This window comes from Elephantulus edwardii, unplaced genomic scaffold (assembly GCF_000299155.1).
Source record: "Elephantulus edwardii isolate Elephantulus edwardi_28Jun2011 unplaced genomic scaffold, EleEdw1.0 scaffold00077, whole genome shotgun sequence".
Classification (NCBI taxonomy): Eukaryota; Metazoa; Chordata; class Mammalia; order Macroscelidea; family Macroscelididae; genus Elephantulus; species Elephantulus edwardii.
Window position 1 is genome coordinate 14,387,038 of NW_006399827.1, and position 14,880 is coordinate 14,401,917.

At 37.3% G+C, this 14,880-nt stretch overlaps 1 pseudogene; it reads right to left on the reverse strand.

Annotated features, from left to right (window-relative positions):
- Positions 1-11,119: 11,119 nt before the first annotated feature.
- Positions 11,120-14,880, reverse strand: part of LOC102846405 — a 5,861-nt pseudogene continuing 2,100 nt past the window's right edge.

Sequence of the window (14,880 nt, forward strand, 5' to 3'; positions counted from 1 at the left end):
TGTTTTGTATCATCAAATCACATTTGACTGGTATAGGAGGAGATTGTCTCTCCTTCTCCAGCAGAGCATCTGCTGAATTGAAACCGTGTGTCTTCGGGATTGCAGTGTACCTCTCGCCATAAAGCCCCAGAGCTCCCTAGACTAGTTTCTATAGATTTGGTCCTATAGACTGGTTTCTTCTTTCACTCTTTGGTTTCCTTCTTTTTCTCCAGACAAGTAGAGACTATTAGGTATATCTTAGATGGCTGCTTGCAAAGTTTTTGAGATGCTGCTCACTAAACTAGACTCTAGAAGTAAATTTTGTGAATTCTATTATGCCAATTGTCCGTGCTGTCCCATAAGACTATGGTCCTAAGCTTTCAAACTGAGGAAACTAATCCTACTAAGTGATCTGACTAGGAAGTACCTTTAATCATGCCCTCATGTGATTTTTTAATACAAACTTGTATGTACATATGCCTTGTATACCTACATTTATTTGCACAGATTGGAGTTGTCAATGATTTGTCTTGCTTGGATCCAAAATCAATACTCTTGGTACTAGCAGCCAAGATTTCAGAACCAGCAGTGTTGCATTGGCAAAGTCCACTGTCAAGGACCTTTCTAAAGTTCTAAGGAATAATGATGTTAGTTTAAAGATTAAGTAGCACCTGATTCAAGTCATGATCTTTTCAATTACTTGCTATGCATCTGAAAGCTGGACAATAAATAAAGAAGACAGAAGAAGAATTGATGCCTTTGAATTGTGGCGTTGGATAAGAGTACTGTCTATCCCATGAGCTGCCAAGAAAATAAACAAGTATGTTTTGGTGAACATGCAATCAGCGTGCTTCTCAGAGGCAAGGATGGAAAAGTTTCATCTCACGTACTTGGTTATGTTGTTAGGAGGGACCAGTCCTTAGAAAAGGACATCATGTTTGGAAAGGTGAAGGGTCAGTGACAGAGAGGAAGACTTCGTGAGGTGAACTGATGCAATAAATGTAACAAAAGGCTCAAGTGAATCAGAGATGGCAAGGATGGCACAGGTTAGAGCAGGGTTCAGATTTGTTGTTCATGAGGTTGTTGTTATGAGCCATACTCAGTTTGATACAACAACAGCAACATACACGTATACGCATGCATATCTGCTTATGTAACTGCATGCAGGTCTTGTTTGTTGTTGCTATTATTACGATAATTGATATTTTTTAACAAACATGTCACTATCAGGGCAGAAAATCTTTTACTTTATATGTAGCCTTGAAAAGAAATATTTTTTATTGCAAAACTTACTGTTTTGAGTGCTGAAAATGTTCACTGCATGGTTCAAGCTTTTTATTTTAGCTTCTCAATTATAACTAAGAGTTGCTAATTTAAGGATTATTGTTTGTAGATTTAGGTTAGCATGTTAATCTTTTTCTTTTGTGTGTGGGGTGGTGTTCAGATTAAAGATATGATTAATATGGCATTTCAGCAATTATCCAGTTTAATGCCATTTAATTACATCTACAGATCATATCATTTTACATTAATACAATGTTCCTACTTTTGTGAATAGTTTTGAATTTTGAATACTGGGATTTATAGTTTCTCCTCTTAAGAAACACAATTAAAAGGGAGCTCTGGTGGCCTAAGTGGCAAGACGCTGCGCTGCAATCCCAGAGGTATGCGGTTCAAATCCACCAGATGCTCTGCTGGAGAAGGAGGGGGCAATCTCCTCTTGTACCAGTCAGATCTGATTTGACGGTACACGTAAAAATAATACAATAAAAATTTTTTTTAAAAAAAGAAAAACAATTAAAACGTCCTCAGGTAGCCACAAGACTAGTGACTCATGCCTTGTAAGAGAAATCAGCACTATTTCTGAATTAAGAAAACATTTCAGTTCATTTTTTTAAATTTTAATTTTTTATTAATATTTTTCTTTAAATAATTTTAATGAACATTTACAGAGAATTTGAATTTCCATTCATTCATTGCTGCATTTCTCTACCCGCCCAGCCCTCTCCCCCCACACCCCCAGTTTGCTCCTCTCTTTCAAAACTAAAAGAAAGACTCCATCCCCGGTCCACAATCCCCCCACACCCCTCCCACCACCCCAAGGACATTCCACTATGCAACCTTAATTGTGGACTCTTGTGATAACCATGATACCCTTTCATATATCGCTTTTAAATTATTCAGTCCCTGATCTCTTTCAGTGAAGTATACACAATTTATCCAGTTTTTCGCAGTCTTACCCCCACCCTGATATCAGTCCCATTTTACAGCAGTGGCACCATGCAATATTTGTCCTTTTGTGACTGAGATATTTCACTCAGCATAATGTCCTCCAGGCTCACCCATTTTGAATAATATTGAATGAGTTCCTTGTTTTTCAATGCAGCATAGTATTCCATTGTGTGAATATACCACAGCTTCTCTATCCATTCGTTTGTTGATGGGCACTTAGGTTGCTTCCAACTCCTTGCTATTGTGAACAAAGCGGCAATAAACATGGGTGTGCATATATCTGCTTAGATGTCAGTTATGGTCTGTTTGGGGTATATTCCTAGTAGTGGAATTGCTGGGTCAAATGGTATCTCTATTTGCAACTTTTTGAGAAAGTGCCATACTGCCTTCCACAGTGGTTGCACCATTTTACACTCCAACCAACAGTGAATAAGGGTTCCAGTTTCTCCACAACCTTGCCAGCATTTGTTGCTTGCTGTTCTGTTAAATTTTGCTATTCTGACTGGGGTAAGATGATATCTCATAGTTGTTTTGTCAGTTCATTTTTTAAAAACAATTCTGAGCTATCAGAAAATGTTAATCTTAAGGACTGAATAAACCAGGATTTATTCTGTTTTTCAGTTCTGTGATTCTCTGCCTTTCTTGAGGAGCCATGGTAGCACAGTGTGTAACGTGTTAGACTGCTGTTATACTGCTGTGAGATCAGCAATTCAAATCCACGAGGCACTCATCAGGAGAAAGATGAACAGTCTCCTCTTGTAATGATTTAGCCTCAGAAACCCGATGGGAAATCATCATGAGCTGGAATATACTCAATAGCAATGAGTTTGGTGGTTTCTTGAGAAAAATTTTATACTTTTCACAGTTTATTTATATTTCTTTTTAACAATATCTTCATGTAGCAAACAAACAATAATTTTTGAACCATCTAGGAAAGTCAGTTTGACATTAAGATAGAAATGTGCATGACCGCTTTTCTGATTTAGTGTTTAACATGGTTGCTGTTGTCTTGCACTCTGCTGCATGAAGCTTTTTTATGGCACATCTGTGGCACTTTCTTTTTGAATCTGGGACAGTGTTTTACTTCCTTTTAATTTGCTTGACTTTTGTTTTTCCTGGCTTCTTGTGCCACTGGCCATTTAGTAATGATTTGTAGAAAGTTGAGTAAGTTTTGAGATGCCTTTTGACTTCAGTTGCAAACACTTATAGTTGGAAAGCAATATTTAGTCCTGTCTAAAAGAGAAACAAAACACACAAACCATAAAAGCAAACCAAATCCAAACCAAAATAAAGTTAAAGCCAACCCACAAAATTCAAACTGCTGGCGGGGGCGGGGGGGCAAAAACAGTTGCCCTTTAGTGATTCCACATTCTACCACACCTTTCACAAATATTTTCACACTGTTGCCTTCAGAAAATGTCTTTATACTCATCCATCAAGCTTAAATTCCTTTTTAAAATGCTTTCCTCAGAATGCCTCATCTCCTGGTGGCTAAATGCCAGCAACATTGCTGACTCTAGAAATGAAATTTAAGAAAGATGTTGACATCCAGGAAGTAAAAGTTCAGTTACCCTCATAAATCATTATATTAGAAACTTCCTCAAGAAACCACAAGACTAGTGACTCACATTTTAAATGAGATGAACACTTAAAGCCACCACTCTTTCAGAATTAGGAAAGATTTTTGGTTATCTTTGAGAAATCCCAAGTGCTAACATTAAGGACTGCTATTCCTTCTTCATTGTTTCCAACTTTTGCATTCCAGTCACCAGTTATTATTAATTTCATGTTTGGTCAATTTCAGACTGAAAAATATGGTAAAGGTCTTCAGTTTCTTCCTTTTTGGCTTTAGCTATTGGTGCATATATTTGAATAATAATTGACAATTAATAAGGATGACAGAAGAAGAATTGATGTCTTTAAGCTGTAGAGAAGAGCACTGAACATCCCATGGATTGTTAAAAGAAAAATATGTTTTGGAGAGAGTGCAACCGGAGTGCTCTTTGGAGGCAAGAATAATGAGGCTTCACCTCACATACTTTGGGCATGTTTCTGGAAGGGGCTATTCCTTGGAGAAGGACATGATGCTTGGAAAAGACAGTGAAGGAGAGGAAGACCCTCAACCAAGAGGATTGATGTGGTGATTGATGCAATGGGCTCTTGTATGTCAGGAAGTGTGAAGAAGGCACAGGATAGAGCAGGGTTCAGATCTTTTGTTCATATGGTTGCTTTAAGTCATACTCGACTTGACGGCACCTGACTGCAATCAGGTGTATGTATGATAATCATGGTGCACAGCCTATCTGGGGCTAGTGGTGGTGTGACAGGATGGGGTCTTGGGTGGGTGCTGGGTTCTGCATGGGTGCTGGATCCTTTCACCTGAGGCACATGGCTGGCACAACAGGGTAATGTCCCATGTGAGGGTGGGACTCAAATAAATGGTGACTGAAATAGGAAGTAGGAAACAGTGAAGAAGGAATCGTAACCAGAAAGTATGGACTTGGTGACAGAAATGGGACAATAAATAATAGAATGATTGAATTTTGTTTGTTCAATAATTTATTCATCACAAATAACTTTTAAAACCCCACAAATAGTGATTTTACACATGGACCTCACCAGATGGACTGCATAGGAATAAGACTGACTCTATATGTGGAGGGAATCATTGAAGAAGCTCGATATCAGTGGTCAAAACCAGGTCAGGTAATAAACCGTTAATTATGTGCACTGGTGTTAGTTTGGGCACTAAAATGTGCTTGATTCAGGCCATGATCTTTTCAATCACTTGCTATGTTGAAAGCTGGAGAATGAATAAAATTGACAGAAGAACTTATGCCTTTGAACTGTGGTGTTGGAAAGGAGTATGAAATATCAATGGACTGACAAAAGAATAAACAGGCATCTTGGGAAAAGTACAGCTAGACTGCTGCAGAGGCAAAGGTGATAAAGCGTCATTTCAAAATTTTGGACATGTTGCTAGGAGAGGTTATTCATTGAAGAGGGACATTATAGTTGGAATGGTAGACAGTTGTTGAAAGAGAGGAATACCTCCAATGAGATGGATTGATACAGTGACTGCCATAATGGGATCTGACATAGGATAGGATAGGGTTTGGATCTGTTGTTCATAGGGTCATTATGCATACTTGACTTGAGGGCACCTAACAGCAACAACCTTAAGGATGAAAACACTCTCCTTTCTTGAATGGTAAGATTCTGTATGATACTTTTGATAGTATAACTGTACTGTGTAATTAAGTACCTAGTGCATAGAACCTACCGCATAGAGCAGAGCATGGCATATAGTAGGTGATGATGCAGGTTAATGAATGAATGAGAAAGATTGCTATTTTGTTGAATGAATGAGAAAGAGTCATAAGTCATAGGGTATCCTCTTCAACTGTAGTGGAATGCCGAGTATTTTAAAACATATTTTTACCAACTTACATTCTCATCATCAGCATATGAGAATTTTGGCTACTTTGCATCATTGCCAACACTTGAAATGTCTTTTTAATTTCTTGATTGCTGGTAACTAAGTATGAAATTCATTCCCATTGTAGTTTAATTCAAAATAATTCTTCCCTGGCTTTTCTGGATCATATTGAACTCTTGTGAATTCTCATGGCATTTATTATTTATGTCACTAGTTTTGGTGTCGTTTTATTTTTTTCTGTGCATCATTGAATTATTTCATGATATCACTCACATTGGTAACTAGTCTGTAGCTTATTGTTTTACCTTATTATTTTAGAGTCCTGAGTTCAATAGATTATTCCTAATTGATTAGATTAGAACTTAGAAGTTCTGATCTAAAGTTCAAGTTTAGACCTCCTGAATAAAAGTGTACTTATTTCAATAAATTACTTTTAATAACCCTCTAAACTGCTCTGAGTTTGTGTGTGTGTGTGTGTGTGTGTGTGTGTGTGTGTGTGTGTGTGTGTGTGTCACGCGCGCGCACGCGCATTTAAACCTTGCAAAGGTCTTCCTGGTTTTTATTTTTCCATTGTTTGGTATTATTTAAATATGCCCCTTTGTCCTCATGTCTTTTTGAGAGTTTGACTCCGTATACCTAACTTGTCTTATTTGACATCTGTGTGCAGGACTAGATGGTTCTTTGTGCTTGATTTGTCTTTGTCTTTGTGCCTAATCTGTGTGATGGCTCTGTAAATTGGTCTTTGGTGAACATCTCTTATTTATGATGAGACCAAAATGCCACCAATCAGCTCTTCCACAATTATCTTGTACCACACATTCTTGTTGGTTCTGTGAAAAGGTAAAGTGTCAATTTTATATTGATGGAAAAGGAGTGTCAATAAATTATCCCTCTTTATTCAAAAGGAAGATGGATCTCTAATTGAGCACCTATTAGCTTCACTATCTACTCAAGAGTCTGAAAGGTAATCTGATAAATCTCCATGACTTCAATCTTTGTAAAACTTTGCTAATTTGGACTTATCTTGATAAAACACATTTAGAAGTACAGTTATTATGTTGTTGTTTATGTTATTTATGCACTCTCTTCTTCCCAGATTGTAAATTCTTCAAGACAGGGACCAAATCTTATTTCTCCAGAACCTAATATGTTGCTATTGTCACCTGCCCCTGGGCTGATTCCAGCTCGTCGCGACTCTCTGTGTGCAAAGTAGAATGATTCCATATGATTTTCAAGGCTGTGATTTTGGGAAGCAAATCTTAGCCTTGTGGTTTGAGGTGCTTCTAGGTGAGTTTCAAAAGCCACACGTTTAGCTAGTAGTCAAGTGCTTAACCATGGACTTCTAACACAGTGATTCAGTAAATCTCATAAACGTCACGTCAAAGGAAAGGAACCAGACACAAAAAAGAATATACTGTAGGATTCTGTTTGTGTAAAGTTAAACAGGCAATACTATACCTTTGGTGTTAAAAGTTAGGGGAGTAGTTACACTTTGAGGTGTTAATGACTGAACAGGAGTATAAAGGACAGTTTTTTCTTTGGGGTTTGTTTTTGTTTTTTACCTTTTAGTGGTTTTTGTTTCATTTAAAAATTTTGTATTGGTTTGCATACAAAATCCAAATGCATTATGTTTCAAACATTCCTTCATTCATATTGTGCTTCATAAAATCATTCATATACATTGTGTTTTATAAAATTAATCTCTATTGATCTATGCCTACTGTTATCTCATCTTTTCAGGTCCCCATTGGATCTTTCTTATTCCTTCACCTAAAGGAGAGTTTTGAAGTTGCAGATAATGTTTTGGGGTTTTAGTTGAAAACTGGCTTTGTAGGTATGTTCAATTTGTTAAAAAAGTCTTGACATTAATTTATGACATATGTAGGCTTTTGGTATTGAATTTCTCTGTCTCTGTTTACTTCAGCTATAAAATAACAGCAGTCTCTCACATGATTGTAGTAAAATGTGAATTAGTTGACAAGACTTGTTGCTGATAATTATTATAAGTAAAATGTTCAGAACAGGTGAAAGGGCTTGGTGTATTCAGGGAACAATGAAGTCTTCAGTATGACTGGAGTGTAAGGATATGTGTGCATGGCAGAGCCTGAGGGTATTTGGCAGGAAAGAGGAATAAGTTTAAGTAAGTTGGAGCCAGCTGATGAAGAGTGTTTTGGACCATAGTGCTGCTACTGGAAGGCTAGTAGTTTGGACCCACCAGCTTCTTCAAGGGAAAAAGATGGACATTCTCTTTCCTTTAAGATATAAAACCTTGGAAACTCAGTGGAGGATTGCCATGAGTTGGAATTGACTGGACAGCACAGAGTTGGGTTGGGTTGGGTTGGGTTGGGTTTGGTTTGGTAGAATTTGTGAGAAAGAAGCACAATCTGTGTTTGTAAAGTCACGGGATGATATGATGTGATTTTACGAGGTGCTTCTGTTATTGAAGTGGGAGAGGGATAGAGGGAAAGATAGGTTACAAGAAAGACAGAAAATGTCCCAATTAATCCACTATAACTCACAAAAAGAAATACAGCTTATATCATGACCTTACTATCTAGTACACTCACACATATTTGCAATCAAAACAAAAGTTTTATGCATATTTGTCACTCCTGGGTTAGATGTACCTTGATGTTTTCTATCCAATTCCAGTAAAAAGTACTACTATGCTTCAATATTTTGAAAAGTCTACTTTGAGTTATAGTATTGGAGAAAAGTGTTGGGTATCCATCCTATGGACTGCTAAAGGAACAAACAGGTATGTCATGGGAAAAGTGTAGCCAGAGTGCTCCTTGGAAGCAAAGATGATGAAGCTTCATCTCTCATATTTTGGATATGTTGTTAGGAAAGGCTGTTCCTTAGAGATGACCATCATGCATGGAAAGATGGAGGGTCAACGAAAGAGAGCAAGATCCCCAATAAGATGGATTGACACAGTGACTGCAGCAATGGGCTCAAGTGTGTCAGAGATAATGGAGATAGCATAGCATAGCATAGGACAGGTTTCAAGTCTTTTGTTCATAGGGTAGGTATGAGTCATACTTGACTCAGGGCACCTAACAGCAACAATAAGAACTAGGGGTTATATGCTGCAGTTTGAAAATCAGAGCCTTAAACTAACATACAAGTTTAAGCCTGCTTTTTATGCACCTTTTATTTTTAATTAAATAGCTTATTTTCTTTATTTATTAAATATCCTCCTCCCTTTTAACTCCCTTTAACCTCTCAGTCAGTGAACATGAAAACAACTTCCTGCGTTTTAAGTTGAACCACGTTGAAAAGAAACTTTAAATCTGATGTATTAATTGCTTGTAAGGCATTCATTCTTTTTTTCCTTTTGGATTTTTTTTTTGTTAATGAAAATAAGCTTTATTACCTCAAGTAATAAATACATACAAAGATGCCAACACTGTGAGTCTTTTTCTTCCCCCAATGGTGTGTAATCAACATTAATGCACAACTGAAATCACCAAGACCGTCTCTGTGTGAAAATTTTCAGGGGGTGGTGGGGTCTTTGATGCATTTGGCCTGATGTTCTTTGTATTTATAACTTGTGTATATATAAATATAGTGAGTTGAACCCCACCTGTTGGGATTTGCAACTTGGGAAGGTTGCTGTGAGTCAGAACCTGCTTGGCTGCAAGTTTTGATAACCAACCAGTTGCTGTTAAATTGGACCTTACTCATAGTAATCCTTTTAACCTTTCAAAATTAATGAATGTGAAAATGTCTCCCCATACTTTCCTTTGAATGATGTTGAAAAGAAACTATTTAAATGTGATATTGTAATTGCTTCCAAGACATAATGAGTATAGATGTATGAGTAGAACTGCCCCCCATGAAGTTTTCAGTGGCTGACTTTTCCCCAAAGGAGATCTCTAGCTTTTCTTCCAAGGGTTCTCTGGACTGCAAGACTCCAACTTTCAATTTTTCCACTAGTAGCAAGTGTCTTACCCATTTGTACCACCTAGGGATTTCATGTTTGCTATAATGGGTGTGCTTTTGAGAGATAAGAAGATAGAACAGCAATGTTGTTGTGTGCCATTGAGTCAGAACCAACTCCTAGCTGACCCTCCAGCAGGTTTTCAGAGGTTGTAAATTACATGGGAAGAGATTGCCCATCCTTATGTGAGCAGCTGATGAATTTGAACCATGTGATTTTGGGATTTGAGTGCAGCTTCTTGCCATTAGGCCACCAGAGTTCCCTGGACCCACTTAATCTAAACAGGAACTTCTGAACTCACCTTTTCTCATCTTTTGTTCCAACTAATCCAGTGTTGGTTCAATAAACTCCCAGCTATCTGGGGGAGTTTTCTAGGTCCTTTTGACTTTAGGCATTTTTTCCCACAAGAACCTAGACTCTGTTGGGTAAACATTTGTGGAATGCCTTTTATTTGGTGCAAAAGAATAGGCTGGGGATTGAGTTAATGAATCAAGACCTCTGTAATTATCTTCATAGAGTTGATAATGGTGGTATTGAAAATCGTACCTAATGGACAATTAGTAATTAATGAACTGTCTGTTCAGTCCTTGTAGTACATTTTCTCATTTATTTAAGAATAAAAAAGGATATCCAGACATCTATCTATGCTCCAAGACTCACCTCCTTTTCTCATCACCGAACACATTGCCTTCTACATGTCAGCTCTGTCTCTTGAATAGGCAGTGATAGGTCTCAATTTCTTCCTCCAAGTGTTTCTTGATGTCAAAGAGTTAGCGGTAGCGTTGCACTCTGCTCTCTGTCTCACTGTAAACTCCAAGTTGTTCAGTTTCCAGAGTGCAGACCTGAACCTGGATCTGCAAAAGCTGGTTTTAGTAATTAACCTCTGACACTACCAGGCTGGTATTCAAGGATTTACCCACCCCCCACGTGTCTAGTGAAGTTTTCCAAAGAGAAAAAAAAAAGTAAGAATTATTTACTGTATAGAAAACAGTATGATGGTTCCTCAAAAAAAAAATAAAACTAGAACTACCAGATAACCTGGCAATTCATTTCCTAGTGTATATACAAAAGGCTTGAAAAGAGTGACTCAAGAAACTTGTACCCCATTGCTCATTGCAACACTATTGACAATGCCCAAAAAGTAGAAATAAATAGCCATCAACAAATGCATGGATAAACAAAGGGTAATACATATATACAATGGATTACTGCTGCACCAATGGGAGAAATGGAGTCTTGATGCATGTTACAAGAATGAATGGAGCCAGAATACAATATACTGAGTGAAATAAGTCAATAACAAACAACATAACAAATATTGTAGGAGTTCACTTTTATAAAGAGACAAGGCAAATGTATATGGAATGATGTTTTCTATAGTCACTAGTCAATTAGAGGGAAAAAGGGATTAATTATGATTGAAAAATCATTGATAAAGTATAGGGTTGCACAGTTAATGATTGTAATTGCTGTCAATAAATTGTAGATCTATAAAAAGTTGAATTGGCTAAAATTTTGTGACATGTTTACAATAATGCATTTAATACTTCAGTTATATCTCCAAGTTTGCAGTGCTTGGGGTTTAAAAACTTGCAAATGTCCATGCAAGGCACAAATGTTTTCTGTTCACCTGGAATAGCAGAGAAAAAGATAAAGTCAGGGATAGGAGGAGCTTATGGGATTCGTAACCAAATAGCTTCATGAACAATACCTAATATTCATTTATTTTTAATACTTAATGTTTTGATCAATGATTCCACAGAAAAATCCTGACCAAAAGAATCCAAAAGAGAATTTTAAATTCTAAAGGACTCTAAACTTTCTGAAGGCACAGAGAAGGTAGATGAACCCCTAAAACTATTGCTCTGAGATAATCTTTAAACAAAAAATATCCACTGAAGTCATCTTAAGACAGAGTAAAACTTGCTGCTGTTATGTTTGTTCCAACTCGTAGTAGCCCTCCAGACAAGCTGAAAGGCTGTAAATCTTTGTGGGAGAATATTGCCCATCTTCCTTTGGAGCAGCAGAATTCAAACCACTGACCTTCTGATTAGCAGCACTGAAATGTTGTGCATTACTAAACCATAGTTTAGCTTTATAGTAAAAAAGGTCTGTTTTGAACACTGTACTGCCAAGCACTACATATATGAGATCAGACAACAGCACACTGAAAGATTAGAGAAAAACCTTAGGGAGCAGTGAGTTTATGTTGACGTAGGAAAGACAATTCAGAAAAATGGAGTGCGAATGGCTGCCTAACTTGATGAGTGTAATCAGTGCTACCAAAAGGAATGTGTAGAAACTCTTAACTGGTGTTTGTTTTGCTATCTAAAGTCTCAATGCCAACAAGTGAAAGAAAATGCAAAGAAAACAAGATTTATTTAGCTAGACTAGTACAGGAACTTCTTTTCCACCTTGTGACAATATACACAGGTAATTTATTGTTTGCTTTTTTACAGTTTAATTTTATATTGGTTTGCATATAAACTTTTTATACATTGTGTTCCACACTTTCCTTCATTCACATTGTGTTTCATACAATCATTCCCTTTCATTGTGTTTCATAAAATTAATCACCACTGAACTATGCCCACCATTACCTATCTTTTCAGGTCCTCAATGAACCTTTCTCAGTTCCTTTACCTCCTCTCTCTGCCCATCAAATTGTGTGACTGCATGATTTTCTACCTGCTTATTCCCATCCTGAAAAAGTTTCAGGAGATTCAAGATGAATCTGAGTTCATTTGAATTCACTATCACCTCATTTCTCCCATCTTGATTTTTTTTTTCCGGATTGTTTTTTGTTTGTTTGTTTTTTGAATTTTAATTTTTCTCCCTGATTGTTTTTAACATTTAGCTGCCTGAAAGAAAAGAATTTTGAGCTGGAAGGTATCTGAAATATCACCAATTACTTCAGTTAACAGATAAGAAGAATGAATCCAAGAGATAGATACTTTTAAAATCTTGGCTTTTCCGAGGTCACACAAAGTTAGAGACTAGGACGTAAGTCGACGAGCTCAATGCAAAATGTAATAACTTGCTAGAGGGACATGCTTGGGAGGGTGGAGGGACAGCGCAAGAGAGGAAGACCCTGGATAAGATGGATAGACTCAATAACTGGGTTAATGCAGGTGGGTGTGTTGGAGACGATACAGTTGCACAGGATAGAGTAGGGTTCAGAGCTATTATGCATAGGGCCACTATGAGTCATAAGTGACTCAATGGCACTTAACATCAGCAATGCACTGATTAGTTTAATAAAGTTTTCTCAATGGTTAAAGTAATGGGCTTTGTGCAAAGTAGATGGATGGGAGGAAAAAGAGGGAGGGAAGAAAATGTGCAACAATGAATAAATAAAAAAGGAAACATTTAGAACAAATATCTATCTATCAATCTATCAATCATCTATCTATTTTTCTTCCTTAAAAGTAAAGGACTTTGATGGTGCAGTGATTAAAACACCCAGCTACTAACTGAAAGGTTGCTGGTTTGAACTCACCCGCTAGATGCTCCTTGGGAGGAAGATTGGCAAACACTGGGAGAAAGATTACAACTGCGAAAACCCTCGGAGCAGTACTGCTCTGTCCTATAGGGTTGCTATGAGTCAGAATCGAATCAATGGCAACGGGCTTGGCTTTGTTTGTTTTACGGTTAAAGTGTACTTGCAGAATTGGAGATGATGCTGTAATCCCTGGTATCTGTCTATGGTTTCATTGGATGCTTAATAAATGTATGACATCAACAATACTGTTTTTTTGCAGTATAAGTGAAAATGGACTTAATAAAGTTAAACATGGTTATTCAAGTTTGAGTGTATAAAAACAGTTAAAATAGAACATATACACACCTTGATATTTAATGAACTCTTAGCTGAGCTATATGCACTTTATCTAGCGTAATCCTCATAAGCTTCAGACAGAGCTTTGCCTTACCCCTGCTGGAGATGGAAACACTGATCTCATCCTGAACAGAAGCCAGCATTTCCCCAACAGCCATCTTATTTGACATTTGCAATGTCTTAGCTAATCTAGTAGCTGTAGTTTTCAAATTTGCAAAACCAGGAAAAACTATTGCCATTGAGTCAGTTCTTCTCCATAATGACTCTCTAAAGCAGACTAGAACTACCCTCCTGGGTTTCCAAGATTGTCAGTCTTTATAGAAGCAAATTTCCACATCCCTCACCTGAATACTTAACCACTATGCCACAGGACTCCTTTAGTATTTGCAAAATAGAGGTTGGTGTGCACAGCTTTATTCTGATGTGTTTAATTTCTATACTTTTAATGAAAAAATTTCTCATTTGATTTCCTAATTGAAGGAACTAAAAAGTTTGGATTTTTCTTAAGTCTTTAAGCTCTATTAACCGACTTGTTGCATGGAGTCAGCTCTGACTAATAGTGAATACTTGTGTGTCAGACTCTATAGAACTGTGCTCTGGAAAGGCTCTTTGTGTTTCTTTTAAATTATAGATTTTATTGCTATAAAAGAGGGGAAATTGTGTACACTAAAATGAAAGAGGCAAGTAATACTCTCTAGCCAAGTATTCCTACTTAAAAGAATTTCAAGTAATTTATAGAAAAAAGATGCAGAGGGAGGTCAGGTGGAAAGAGAGAAGGGCAGATGTCTTGGTGTGCTGACCCAGTCTCCATGTGAAATTATGATAGCGCATGCTGATAATACCTTGTCTGATTAACTAACTGTTCACACTTCTTTTTTTTTTATTAAATGTTATTGATTTTAATGAACATTTACAGAGATTTTGGGTTTCCATTCATTAATTGTTGCACTATTTTCTCTACCCTCCCCCCAGTTCATTCCTCTTTTTTCCCCCCTCTCTTGAAAGTCTTTTTTAATTGTTCAGTTGCCACAGTGCTTGTCAAAACCAGTTCTGATTAATCTCCTTTGTGCATGTGTCCTTTGCCATTCCCTATCACTCCTCCCTGAGAGAGACTTCACCCTGATTCATAAGGAAAAGGGGACGGAGTATTCTCTTAGCTACTTCCTGCTGAAAAGGGACGCTGTAGGTTTCAGGGTGAAGATCTTCTCTCACTACACTAAAGGGCCCCTTTGACTATTAGACTATTGTGGAGATTGATTTTGGAATTTAAATGCACTGTTATCAATTGTGCTTAGCCGTACATGTTTATATCCTTGAAGATGTATCATGGAACTTTTGTAGCCTTTGTTGTTGTTATGTGCCGTCGAATCGTTTGTGACTCATAGTGACCCTATGCACAAAAGCCCTAAACCCTGCTCTATCCTGCGCCAACTGCACTGCCTCTGACAC